Below are 14,375 nucleotides of genomic sequence, written 5' to 3' on the forward strand. Positions count from 1 at the left end.
GCCGGAATAATGCGAAACTTGCAACCGGTATCCTAAACACATCGGGGCCAGAAATGTCTGTCTTGCAACAAGTTGCATCTCTCGCGTTGACGCGGCGTTCAGACATTGTCACCACAACCACAGTGCCCACACACTAAACATTTTAACACCCTTAAGGGTGTAAATCAGTTTGTCGCCAGACGAACACCCTAAGGGTGCTGTTGTCTACACCCTACAGTTGGGGTGCAGTTATATCACCCTAGAGGAAGGGTGTCCAGCAAAATAAATTTAGGGTGTAGGGGTGCAAGTCCATATTAACACCCATCTATGTGGGTGTTGGAAGGGTGTACACCCTTTTATTGCTAGTGTGTATGGAAGGCAGGTTAGGCTGTACACGCCTTCAGTTACTACTATGTACAGCGATCCACGCGTAACTCTCGCGTGTGCCAGAAGGTTCAAGTTCGGCTACCAAACACACCGTCGAACAGCCGGCCTTGAAGCTTCGATGGGCACACACGCACGTATACGTGTGGATCACATTACATATTAGTAATTCACGGTGTATATTGCAAAACCTGTCTTCGCTGCACATATACAACCTAGCAAATGTCACTTTTGAGCATGTATCAACACCAACGGTTATCACGATTTCCAGATCCACATAAAATGCAACACAGACTGGTACGATATATGGCATTTTCAAGAAAAATGTAAATATATTTATTGCATGCTGCAATACAGAGTACAATATATACATAAATCACATGAAATATAAACATGCACAATCACCAAACACATCGGTAAGTACAAGAACATGTACATTTCCCACAAAGGTATCTAAAATATAAGTATTGATCAAATCTGTTATTAGAGAAGAAACTATGTATAGCAGCACTGAAAGAGCCTGCATTGACCTCGCAGTGTTTTGGGCCACATAAAGGAATAAATTTTCAGTATAAGGCTCAATGAACGAAAATTCAAGTTTTGAAGCCTTGAAAAAAAAAAGGGACATTGCAAAGGTGAATTAGGGGAGTAATTGAAATGCAGAGCAAATACACAAGACACCTGTTACTTTGTACACTAATGTAATCGCAAAGCATTATGAAAAGTTTGGAAAGTCGGTGTAAGCATAACTGGCCAACATTTTTCGGACTGATACAATACTTTCCAAGCACAGACGTGCTTTAAGTGAGGTTTAAGCCAGCAGTATTATTGCTAATTTTCTCTTTCCAACAAGATTACTTGAGCACGAAAAATATGTAGAATTTTTTAGTGCCTACATAGTTTGTCCTCTTTTGTGAAACGAGAGTTCTCTGTGCTAAAAGTGCTGTGTAGGAGATTTTCCAACTACAATTCCAGTTTCTATAAATTTCTGTCTTGTAACCCGAAGGCACTGGTACATATACAATATGCAGTTTGAAAATAGGTTCTTTTCTTACCATAAATCAAGAATGAGTATTCCACATTTAGTATTGTGTGGGTGCAAGGTGCAGTAAAAGGCCTGATAAAAGCAAACCACTGTTGATTAAACAATTTTGCTGAACACGAAAGGTGGACAGTGTTTTAAAATACATAGTAAATTTCTAAATTATTTGCACTTAGATGCAGTAATACAAGATTAGGGCTTGCTGTAGCATGTGAGTATACAAATTAGCAAATATGGTTTAATAAATTAGCCATACTCTGGTTACTAAAAGAACACAGGCACAGGCAGTCATGTAAAAGTTCAAGTTAAACATCACACTGTTAACATTTGCCAGCAAATGGTCGTATCAAACATTATAAATATACTGAAAAAGGTGCTTTCTTGGGATAGTTGGCAATTAATGCGAAAAAATTACGTGCAGCGTGAATTACAAGGACTGCGAGAGACGACATAGACTGCGCTGACTTCTAATAATATTTTATTGCGTTGCCACATTGTGTGTATGTATACAAGAGCGGGCATGCGCAGAAAATGAGTCACAAGGGGCGTCTAACAGCAAGTCATTGTACTAAGGACGTGGTCACCTGAAAAAAAAAAAAAAAAACATTACAATTTCTATCTTTTGAGATACAAGACTTCACTAGGGTCAGCGTGATAGAGGGGGCACTAACGCACACTACCCAGTTTTCTGGTGAAATTTGCTTCTATAGCTTCCCGGATGACCTGTTAGCTGTGTCTCACTAGAACTTCCGTATATTCTAAGAGGGGCTCGCAGTCACAGTCCCGGGGCAATGGATGCCCAAGTGGCCTTGAACAGTGTTATGGACGTTATAGTGCTCTCTTAAACGATCATTTAGGCACCTGCCTGTCCGTCCAACATATTTACTGCCTCAAAATAGGGGAATATGGTAAACCAAATTCGTTGCACATATCGCAAAACGTTTTCTGTGCCCGACAGAGCAAGAACTCTGACGTGATTTGGGCGCGTTTACACACTTACAGAGCTTTTCCAGCTTTTTTGGGGTTGAGAAAAGGCCTGTGATTCCTGGAGGTTGCCGAATCTTTTTTAGCCTATCGGAGACATCATGCACATACCCACCGGTGGCACTGCGAACCTACGTCTTTCAACCGGTTGGTTCCTTGACTGAGCGGGCTCATCACGGTTTGTGCCCCTCAGAAGCTGTTCCACTATGGCTGAAATTAAGGCCAAAGGGTAGTCAACCCTAGAAAGGTGATCAACCTGTGCAGCAAGACTATGTTGCATCTTGTGTGAACAAGATTTATTGAGGCTGTTAACGAGGGAAAACTTTTAATACCTCATTTAACGAGCTTTGAGTGTGCAGAGTTAAAGGGCAAGAGTGACTTCTTACTTCTCAGATCGAAGCACCAGCCTGAGATCTACAAAGCGCGAGGAATCATCAATGGGGACCTCATGCGTTAGTTGTAGAGGCTTTCTTAAACATCTCCAAGGCTCCCGAAGCAACAGGCTCGAAAGCGTGATCAGCGCAATCAATGAATACCACGTGGTCATTCACAAACCTGCACACTTTGACAGGAGACGCATCTAGGTGACCTTCAATATTGCAATCATGATGAGCGAGATAAATATAACATAGTGGCGGCGCCAGGCATGACCCTATACAAATACCATTTATTTGTATATTGTGCAGGATCGTGCCTGGCGCCGCCACTGAGTGATATTTATCTAGCTAATCATGATTGAAATATTCAAGGTCCCCTAGATGCATTTCTCGTTGTCAAAGTGTGCAAGTTTGTGGACGACTACCTGGTATTTATTGATTGCACTGATCATGCTTTTGAGCCTGCTGCTTGGGAGACTTGGAGATCTTTAAGAGCTGCAGCCTCTAGAACTAACAAATGAGGTCCCCACTGATGATTCTTTGCGCTTTCTTGATCTCAGGCAGTGCCTTACAAATAAACAGGTGGGCTACTGCTTTGGACCGAGAAGTAAGAAGTCACTCTTGCCCTTTAACTCTGCACATTCAAAGCTTGTTAAACGAGGTATTGTAAAGATTTGCCTCGTTGACAGCCTCAATAAATCTTGCTCACATGAAATGCAAGATAGTCTTGCTGCACAGGTTGATCGCCTTTCTTGGGTTGGCTACCCTTTGGCCTTAATTTCAGCCATAGCGGAACAGCTTCTGAAGGGCACAAAACGTGATGAGCGCACCCAGTCAAGGAACCAGCCGGTTGAAAGACTGGTTCGCAGTGCTACCGTATGTGCATGATGTCTCCGATAGGCTAAAAAAAGATTTGGCAACCTCCAGGAATCCCAGTCCTTTCCTCAGCCCCGGAAAAGCTGGCAAAGCTCTGTAAGCGTGTAAACGCGCCTAAATCGTGTCAGAGTTCTTGCTCTGTCGGGCACAGAAAACGTTTTGCGATATGTGTAACGAATGTGGTTTAACCTATTCCCGTTTTGAGGCAGTAAATATGTTGGACGGACAGGCAGGTGCCTAAATGATCGTTTAAAAGTGCACTATAACGTCCATAACACTGTTCAAGGCCACTTGGGCATTCAATGCCGGGACTGCTGCTGCATGCCCCTCTTTGAAGATACGCAAGTTCTAGCGAAACACAGCTCACCCGGTACATTATTGATGCTTATTTCACCAGAAAAATGGCTAGTGTGTGCGTTAGTGCCCCCTCTATCACGCTGACCCCTAGTGAAGTCTTGTATCTCCACAGATAGAAATTGTGATTTTTTTTTAGTGACCATGTTCTTAGTACAATGACTTGCTGTTAGAACACCCCTTGTGACTGCCTTTCATTTTCTGCGCATGGCCCTTCTTGTGTATAAACACACGATGTGGCAACGCAATAAAATATTGTTGGAAGTCAGCGCAGTGTATGTCATCTCTCGCAGTCCTTGTCTTTCACACTGTACGTCATTTTTATACTGAAAAGTGAATATTGATTCAAAATTAGAAAAAATATAGTACACATCTGAGCTGCAAGAATGCAATTGATACAGCAAATGACGTTTAGCTTTCCAAAAGAAAGAAAATGTTCACGTTTCACCACGAGGTGCAGGGACACCATTCTCTGAGCATCTTGACCAATAAATGCAGCGCATGGCATTGCTGGAATCTTGCATCCTGCATTAGCAAAATAAGAGAATCATGAGAGTTCAGTCTGTGCAATTACACATGTGCACTGTGGAAAATTTGATAAGGCAACAAGCTCCTGAAAGTAACAAACTTAATGTGACTGGGAACAATGAACAGCTCAGGCAACTGGGCAAGACAGGTGAAAGGTAGGAGAAATTTCTATTTTGCAAATTTAGGAATTGCATTTACTGTGAACACTAAACCACTATGTCACTGTGAATACAAGGCACATACAGCAGCAAAAGCAAATAAATTTACAGTAGCCTTTTCACCATAGAAAATAAGAGTGAATAAAATTTAAGGACACTACCAATGACATCTCTCAACAACAGAAATTTGTCCAAGAGTGTGTATGTGACATTAATATAAAATTGACATGAAATGTGGAATATATCTCTGCATTACACTTTATAAGTACTGCAGCTGAGAACCTTACGGGATATGGCATATTAAGACTGACATGCACAAGACATTAAAAAATGGCTGTTTTTACACAACATTATTACACTAGGAGACAGAGTAATTTTACAGAGTGCACACAAAATGAAAATGAGGGAACCCCCACTGGCATTATCATTTGCCCTGCAATACATGCATCCAGCCCAACAATCTCCAACTCCCCAGTGCAGTTTATTAGACCCTTTCTGTATCCTAAAATTTATTGTGTATTTCTTATTTACTAATTTAGTAAGAATTGACAGTTCGGCATACTTTCCTTGAAAATTTAGCATCTGGTAACTATTTTTTTAGAGCAGGCCCCTTTCTTTCAATAGGTTAGCTTGGCAAACGGTGACAAGTAGTATTCTCAAAGATCATAAGTTTAAATAAACTTATGATCCTTCGTCATGCTCTCACTTTCTACTTCATGCTCTAAACTGTGATACCCCTCCTAGGCAGTTTATGTTATTCTGTGAATACATACATGGTCCTCCTTTGTGTAGCATCTCAACAAGAGCCTGAAATTTCTTGTCTCCTAAAAAAATCATCTTTACCGCCCAAAATATATTGCACGGTTACCCTTCACTTGGGGGGTGGGGAGGGATTGTATATAAGTGTTCACATATTCAATGAACCTCAGAGCCACAACCATTTCTCATCCTGTGTTGCCACTACCCGCATGAGTCGCAATGGTTGTAAATTGGCTACCCGCCCTCCCCCGCCTAAAAGTACATTTTGCCACATGGAAAATGACCACAGCATTGCATTTGATTGAATGAGTCCTCCTGTGCATGTTTTTTTTCTCGTCTTGTAATGGCTAGGTTCAACATGGTCAAGTCTGAAAACTACCAAGCCCCAACCAATACTTTGTGTAGTTTCAAAATTATGAAGCATTCATTTTTCAAGACTTGTCCCAAATTAAGCATGAGGCAGATTTTCATGATGCAAATGAGGAAAGGTTGTGCTTCGTGACAATGATAGGCCTGCTATATCCTGCAAAACTGTATGAAATGACATATGCTTGCAATTTTCATGAGCAGCTAGCTCAGTACAAGAAATAGGTGCAATGCCTGCGGAAATGTTTTTTAACACGTATGAGAGGTCCTAGTTTCTTGTAATTTCTTCAAATCCCTTGCAGTCTAGATTGCAATCCAGCGCATGTTAATATTGTATTTGAAATAAAAACAGCTCAAATATTAAGGTTTTGAGAATTTTACGGGATTAAATTAAAGGTAGACAAGTAATGCAACGAGCAAATAACAAGCTCATTGCATAGAGTAAGGAAATATTCTTTTCCTGCAAAAACATTGGTAGCAGGAAGGTCATACGAAATTAGCACTGAATGCACAATAAAGAATATCATGCTGGAATGCCCCCATCTGTGAATATTCTTGCACAAAGAAAATCCTCGTTATGAAAGGCCATCAAGAAAATGCAAGTGTATGCTTTGGATCAACAGTCACACCTGCAGTATGCACTACAATCGGCAATATTTAAAAACACACACAACTGCATATGATATCAAGCTTTGGCCGCCAAAGAGCCTCAGAGTTTTAAATTATAACTTGACTTACTATATTAAACTACACACCTACATCTACTTACAATGTAGTCTTCCCAACTGCTTCCTAGAAGACATCAACCATCTGCCTGAAGGCGAACGCAAGTGGCTTGCTCTTAATGGAGGGCACCAAGGCTGGGCATTGTGAAATTGATGCTATCATCTGCATGACCTGCGAGAAACAACACTCTAAGATAAACAAATGCTATTAGAATGAAAGACAAGATCACTGGTAATGAGCCTCGTTTTGGTTTGCACGAGAAAAGCAAAAAATATGGACTTTGCGCTGCTTACTAAAAAAGAAGCAAGCTTCCTTCCAGATGTTGCAGTCATGCATTAAGATTGTCACACAGCTGCATGTTTGTATGCTCATATGCTGCTGTCGCTACTGTGCCAGCATGCTTTGCATAGCTTATTATTTCAAGTTATATTGATTATTGTGTTTTCTTGCCAATTTTTGGCAAATAGCACCAGCAAAGAAGTAGCTCACTTACACACACACACTCCCTTGTGAGGAGCGAATTCACACACGCACGCATGCATGCACGCGCACACACACACACACGCACAAGCCTCTACCACATAAGCAGCTTCCCACGCTTGACACACTGCATTTTTTATCCTTTGACACTCCTACTGCTAAGGCATAAAAAGCCTTCGTGTGACCAACCCTAAACTCCTCAACCTACACTTCCAGCTTAAACACTTTCTCGAGATCCAGGACAAGCCTTCTAGCTTCCCTAGTGCTCCAAACTATTATTACGAATTTCAATATGGCTATAGGCGACAGCTCTCGAAGAGCATGCAAACTACCCGGAGAGACCTAAAGCTTGCATATGATACCTCTAAAGCGCAACAACAACACTTCAAATTTTCAAAATTCATTATAGCTCCTGAAGACAATTGCTATATACGTAGGACGGGGGGGGGGGGGGGTCTTGAATAACCTGCTGTTCACAATTTCAGCGGTTGTATGCATCAACGGAAATGTGGGCTAATGGGAAATTCACGTCTTTAAGATCAGAATTAGTGTAATGGCGAAACACACTACCATATTTCTTAATCATTTATTTGTGCTCTGGATGTAACGTTTCTTTTAGAATAACAATCAAGGATATCGATTCATCAGGGCAGAGGCGGGAAAAAGGAGGAAGCGTATACCTGACGCCTTCCCACTGATCCTCCTGAGAAACAGCGCCTCATACAGCAGTTGTCCAGGTTGGCTTGAAACCAAACTCGGCTTTCAGGCGGCAACACTCGCTGCACCAAATTGGAAGAGTTTTATTGCGAGTAAAATTCTACCGGCCTTATGCAATACATACGCACGCACACAAAACGCACTCGCGCGCACACAAATATACGCACTCTCAAAGCGCAGACACAAAGGCACGCACGCGCACATTGATAAACACAAACAATCACACATACATGCAGGCAGACACGCTAACACGTGGACGCACACACAGTGACCCACACAGAAACACGCTCACAAAACACGTACGCACTAGACACACGCAAGCACGCCGGCCCATACAAACCGGCATGTATGCGCGCGCAAGACGCACGCATGCACACACGCACGCACGCATGCACACACACACACACACACACACACACACACACACACACACACACAAACACACACAAAGCGAGCTGAGCTGAGCGCACGCACACACACGAATCGAATCGAGCCGAGCGCGAGCGCGCACACACGCACAGACAAAGCGAGCCGAAAACATGTTAAAGGCGCCCGGCAAGCAGCAACAGCAGCACGCGACCGCATCAGGGAGAACAAATACCGCGCCAGTTCTTTCGAAAGGTGGCAAAGTCAGTCGTCCTTTTTCTACGCGACGCAAAAGTGGTCGACCACATTTAACTTAAGTGCGAGCGACCGTAATACAAGAAGCCGCGCTGAACGCACAAAAGAAGCATATCTATGAACGTTGAAGCGCTGAGAAAAGCGTAACTATGCAGGCGCATCACGCCCGATGTAAGACGGGGCGCGATCGAGGTAGTTAACTCTTGCTGCTCTTGCTCTTACACTAGTGAATTATGCTACGAGATCACAGTAAGATACTTCTAGAGCGAACAAAAACACGTAACAAACCAAAAAAATACCAAATAAATGGGCACTTGCCTGAAAATTTCCATTATGGCAGTACTACCGACCGCCGACACAGGGCACGTTGCAACTGCTCGTCTCAGCGTCCGTGGATCCATCTTCCAGTGCGTACGAAGGCTTTGCTTTGAAGTGGACCACGAGTAATACACAAAGCACGGGCCACACCTTTTTCTACACCGCGCACAAAACTAATCACACGTTTAAAATTATGTCGCACAGCGCGAGACGCGAACGCATTTCACGTAGCTAAGGAATGCAATAATGGCGTAGCTTCCGCCTTCCCATCGTGCCGCGCGCCGAAGTGACTGTACAGCGTCGTCCCGTCACTTCCGGTCGCTTTTCATTGGGCAGGGGGCGGGCGCGCAAATTGAACGTTTATTCTGGCAGGTTTGCTTGCTCGAATGGCCGCCTGTTAGCTGCTGCTTCGTTGTGGTCTCCAACAAGAGCGGTGAGGCGGGTAGTTGCTACTACGGTTCGTGCCGAGCATATTTTTTTTTTGGGGGGGGGGGCGCAGTCTGCGCTGCATGACTGAGGGTACAGTACACAAATCGGGACTGTGAGCGAGACGATCGGCGCTCTTCTGCTCGTGCGATTATATTATTCGCTGCGTCCAAACGAAGCAACCTTGCGAGGTCACAGCGTAGTTACAGCGATATCCTGGCTCGATAAAGACCCTCACATCTTTGTCGTGCGACAGCGACGCGTAAGCATTCATGAGGCGACTGAAGAATGCGTTTGTAAGAGCGTATGCTGTGGATAAGCAATTACAGCTTTGACACAGTTGTAAGGCTGAGCCTTACAAACTGTGTCCGAGGATGCGCTTAGAAGGCAGACCAGTAGCTCAGTAAAACTCTGAATAACTTAGGCAAGGTACGTGGAGATTCGGATTTGAGAACTTCCAGCGTGATCTCGCCGCTATAAATGTCTTCGTTACGGCTTCACCAAGCAAATCGTACGTTGATGCCATTGTACATCAGAGGCTCGTCTAATAGCACGTCCCTGTTTGTTCAGCAATGTATCCAGACAGCTTCTTTAATTTCGCCACTTCTTGTTGGGCGTTTAAGGGCACCGAAATATTCGTGCAGAATTGTGCAAGTTGCTCGCGCGTTTTCATTCTGCTACTGCAGTTAGTCTTAGAAGTGTTTAATTGCATGATAATATAATTGTGAGCACAAAATGTAGTGATAATTAAATTGTAAGTGAAAGTGCGTACATTTTCTTGATGATACATTTTGGAGTGGCCGTCACGCCAGTAACATCAGAATCCTAGAAAAAGATCGACAGTCACTTAGGAATGCGAAAACTTAATCACTTCATGGATGTACACTTGCAATTATCACGTGACCGTGATACGTCATACATTGTCACGTGTCTTCACAATTCTACCTTCATCTGCCGTAATCCACCTTGCTACAGTTTGTACGAACCTTAACCGAATTTATTCCACCCTAATTCACATTATTTACCCATAATTGCTCATAATTAACGTTGTTCTATATACTACCTTCTGTATCACTACTGACGTCATACAAGACGCTGATGACGTCACATTTTATTGCTTTGTATAATAAAGCAATAAAATGTGACGTCATCAGCGTCTTGTATGATGTCATTAGTGATACAGAAGGCAGTAAATAGAACAACGTTAATTATGAGCAATTATGGGTAAATAATGCAATAATGCCGCAATTTCACCCCTTCTTTCTGTTGTGTCTACTAGGCCTTGAAAGTATGTATAATATACTTTCAAGGCCTAGTAGACACAACAGAAAGAAGGGGTGAAAGTATACAATACAAAAGTATACAATAATATAGAAAATTAAAATGTAAGACACTTTGAACAGCAATGTTGAATTAGTGGTGTCACAAATTGAGACTGTGGAGGCGGGAAGGCGGTTCCATTCAGTGGCTGTTCTTGGCAAAAAGGAAGAATGGCACATCAATTTTGTGTTGATGGTCGATGCGAGACGAGATACAACTTGGTGTGGTGAAATATTTTCTTTAAAAGAAGGGTTAAAGTACCATATTCTATGAAAAATACACAGACGAAGGTACCTACGACGTAACCAAAGGTCAGGTTGACCTAGTGTTCTTTTCATGGACGTGACGCTAAAATGACGTGAATAATTTGAGAGAATAAAAGGGCGGCGCGGTTCTGAATGCTTTCTGAATGCTTTCAAGGGAAATGTCAAGATTGACATGAGCAGGGTCCCGTATGGATTGTTGTTGCGGAGAACGCCATCTTTCCTACCTGAAAGGCCATAAAATGCTTTATCATTAAAAATGCAATACCTACACGCATTGCTCAATGCGTGGACGTGTACACGTTACTTAGATTTATGCATCAATGCGTTCAACACCCTTCAGTCGTCGATTTAACACCCTTCTTCTAGCAAAGTCGCACCTATGTGTAGTGTACACCCTTGTGATAGGGTGTTTTGACCGAAAAGGGTGCTGAAAGGGTGTGGACAGGGGTGTAAATGCAGAAAGCACCCCTCTTAACACCCATAAGGGCGTAAAAATGTTTAGTGTGCACGACCCTCATGCCGGGATTGCAGCTGCGTTGGCTACGTGCCTCTCATTGAAGATACGGCAGTTTTAGCGAGACACATCTCACAGCTAACGCGGGAAATAGCCTAAGCAGATTTCATCAGAAAACTGGCTAGTTTGTTCGTTAGTGCCCCTTCTGTATAGCGCTGACACCTAGTACGCTCATGTATGTGTACAGATAAGGATAGTTTCGTGCTTTTTTTCACGTGAACATGTAATTAGTACAATGACTTGCTGTTAGCACACTCACTCCTTGTGACCAGCTTTCGTTTTCTGCGCATGCCCACTCTTGTATATATACACAGGATGTTGCAACGGGAATAAAATATTGTTAGAAGTCTGCGCAATGTTTCTCGTATCTCTCAGTCATTGTCCTTCGCGCTGTACACCGTTTTTACCATGAATTACCAACTAGTCCAAGCAACCACCCTTTCTTGAAGAATTCAGGACATCCACGCTGCTTTTGTTCCCTAGATATCACGCACAGTTATCTGTATCGCTTAACTTCTGTCGCGTTGTTTCTCATTAATAAGGTCCCAATGCACCGTAGCGCGGCACTGTAAACGGAAATAACTCCTAGGTGGTAGTATACTGCTTGTGCTCTATAGATTGCAAACGAAAATAAACCCACCTGGGAGTTTTTAACAGGTGATGTGCCCCAAAATTTTCCCCATCTATGAATATTTACTCCGGCGGATGGGAGCAATACAGCGCCATTCCCTCGTTCCACTCCGTTGGCTAGTTGTGGGAGGATTAAGGCGCCACGACGCGACATTACTCTGCTTCAAAACTTTGTGTTCCCCTGTGAAAACTCCGCACAGATAGTTTTATAGAACTCCCTCTGCCGAAACAGGTCGCGTGGCGCTTCCCATGCGGCTGTGCGCCGCGCCAGCGACCGGCCGCGTTCGGCGGAGTCTGCAGTGCTCATGGCTGACGGCTTGTTTGCATCTGTGAAGTATCGTTCCGTGACAGCTTTTCGTCAATTTGTTTCCCCTATTTCCTTCCAGAAAGTGTTATAGGCGTCCCGGAAGCTCACTGTATCTCAGCTTCAAGTACGTTAGCTCTGCTCACTTCGCCAACAGCAATGAATGCAAGAGCAACGTTTTCAAGTCTGGTAAAAGGCTTAGGTATACCTCGAGGCTGCTCACTGACTCGGGACAGGTTTCTGACTGTGTTTTCGTGCTGCGTGACCGTGGCTTACGCTCTTCAGTACCTGAAATGCGACTTTTATGTCCTTGTGAGTACATGCTGACAAGGGCCGGAGTAACGTTTGAAAGGACCGCGTAGCAATGGCAACAGCCGCCACTGTTCGAGCGACCCCGTCTGTGCTAGTCGCACATGAATGTCATACTCCAAGTTCATTGCGGTGTGGTGTTGCCATTGAGAAAGACCAGAGTGCAAGCAACTGTTTTATGTATCTGTGTATGGATATCCTCGCCCCCCAAAAAACGGTAGGATATAAGTCTACGTACTGTAAATAAAACTTCTTCCTGAGCGATGTAAATCGAATTGTTATCGGACACTTCTGGTTTGATCACGTCGTTGCTTCCGATATTGCATTGACCTTATGCTGTATCCCAGACACTGATTTAGAAGCATGCCTGCTGGTTCCGAGTGAGGGGCTTCGCTCGACCGATCACTGATATAGCTCCTTTTCACTACCGACAGAGATTGCATGGACGATGAGCAAGCAGTGCGGCCTAAAAAAATGTATTACTACGCACTTTTCGGCGTTATAAGGATTATACTCCCACCTGCGAGTTATTTTCGTTAATAGTGTAGCGACCTCCGGGTGAGGAGTTTATTATACTCCGTATGATCGTAGTAGAATTTTTACTCTGTGCGAACGGAATCTTTGCGTGGAATTATAGGAGTATACTTTTCTGTGTTTAATTTTTTTTTTTACTTCGCACTGGACGGAGTTTTTTCGAGGTGCAACGGAAGTAAATAAAGAGATATCGCGTCAGTTTGCGTGAAAGTCTTCTATATGCAGAGGCTACTGATCAAATTTCAAAATATACACACAAGACAGCGTCAATTTCAACAAAACAAGTCAATGAAACCACATAAATCATGACATACATAAACAGTTCCAAAAGGCCAATTCACAACTCTGAAAGACATCCAACGTACACGGGACACACAAGAACCAACGCTGCCAGTATGTATAGCCACGATACTGTGTGCCTCGAAACCGCCTAGCGAGCAGCTGTGCTGTTTTCAGGATTACGACTCACATGCTTGCTCGTACGAGACCTGCCTTTCTAAAATTAACAGAAGACCTTAGTCAACACAAAACTGTTAATTCAGAATTGTGAGAAAAGAAGTTAATGGTATAATATTGCAAAATTAACATGCCATTCTGTGAGCGCTGAAGCGACTTCGCACACTGCCGGCGTTCGCGGCCAGAAATCAGTGCATCAGTTACAGTAAGCAAGAGAAATGTAAGTGCGTGTGCTTCATGGCAAAATTAACTTCGTCGAAATGAAATTTGTGTTCTTAACCTCAATCTTAGCGCGAGCCTGGTTTGTCCGTAGCGTCGTGTTTGTTGTAAGTATGCGTAGAAGTCATCTGGGAATATTTAGAACGGCGCAGAAGCCGACACCACAATTTTTTAGCAGCAACAGTCACTTCTGTACGTAGCATCGTAGCATTCTAACACACATGGGCGTCGTCTATTTTCCCTTCCAGTATCTAGCGCTCTTACTATGTTGTGAATCTGCGTATGCTGCAGTAGGTGGCTTCGCGCAGCCCCACGGCAAACATTCAATACCTTGTTAGTTGTACATCTGTTTGTTTAATAACAAAGCAGAGCTCTTGAATTTTGTTTTCTTGGTGACAAGCGTAAATCAGGAAGCTATCGTAGCTATTGGTCAATCTCGTTGACATGCTTGTGCTCCTGCCTACTTCAGCACATCATCGTAAAGTGGAGATGAAAACCCTAGATTACCAAAAACCTATGTGACTGGAGCAGGTGTTGTGGTTCCTTCACTAGAAAATAAAGCGAGCATCGCAATCTGTTAAACCAGTCACGTGCTTAACCAGCGTTATACCAATGTTATAGCATGTTAATAGGAACTATTTCAAACCAGATTGTTCGACCAAAATAAGAAAGTGCAAGGTACAATCAAACCTGGTATTCCTGAACCGATTGTATCAGTGAAATCTTGT

The 14,375-nt window shown here is 43.3% G+C and overlaps 1 long non-coding RNA gene across 1 annotated transcript; it reads right to left on the minus strand.

The window, feature by feature from the left end:
* Positions 1-670: 670 nt before the first annotated feature.
* On the minus strand, positions 671-8,898 carry LOC140218654 (uncharacterized). Its single transcript, XR_011894878.1, has 4 exons — positions 8,670-8,898; positions 7,694-7,792; positions 6,577-6,704; positions 671-4,521 (listed from the first exon to the last, which is right to left on the minus strand). It is a non-coding gene; the product is annotated as an uncharacterized lncRNA (long non-coding RNA).
* Between the last annotated feature and the right edge of the window lie 5,477 nt (positions 8,899-14,375).

The sequence above is a fragment of the Dermacentor andersoni genome, chromosome 5 (genome assembly GCF_023375885.2).
Source record: "Dermacentor andersoni chromosome 5, qqDerAnde1_hic_scaffold, whole genome shotgun sequence".
NCBI classification, from domain to species: domain Eukaryota; kingdom Metazoa; phylum Arthropoda; class Arachnida; order Ixodida; family Ixodidae; genus Dermacentor; species Dermacentor andersoni.